A 340-nucleotide genomic window follows, 5' to 3' on the forward strand; every position below is an offset into this window, starting at 1 on the left:
CGAAAATTCAATCAACAATACCATTTTAAAACTGGGCATCTCTCGCTTAAGCGAGGCCCTCTCGCCCAAGCGACAATTCATCTTTAAATTTCAATTAAACTTAAGCCTTCCTCGCCTAAGCGAGGCCCCTTCTCGCTCAAGCGAGACATCATTAAAATCCTGAATTTTTTTTTCCCGAAGTGAAACTTTTGCTCGCCCGGGCGAGGGATATCCATAATTTCATCAAATTCCTGGGTTTTTTTCGCCTAAGCGAGACCATTGCTCGCCTGAGCGAGGATTTGGCGCCCGGGCGAGGGGTTCCAGAACCAAAAACTTCCCCTCGCCCAGTCCTCGCCCAAGC

The sequence above is a fragment of the Lupinus angustifolius genome, chromosome LG15 (assembly GCF_001865875.1).
Source record: "Lupinus angustifolius cultivar Tanjil chromosome LG15, LupAngTanjil_v1.0, whole genome shotgun sequence".
Lineage (NCBI taxonomy): Eukaryota > Viridiplantae > Streptophyta > Magnoliopsida > Fabales > Fabaceae > Lupinus > Lupinus angustifolius.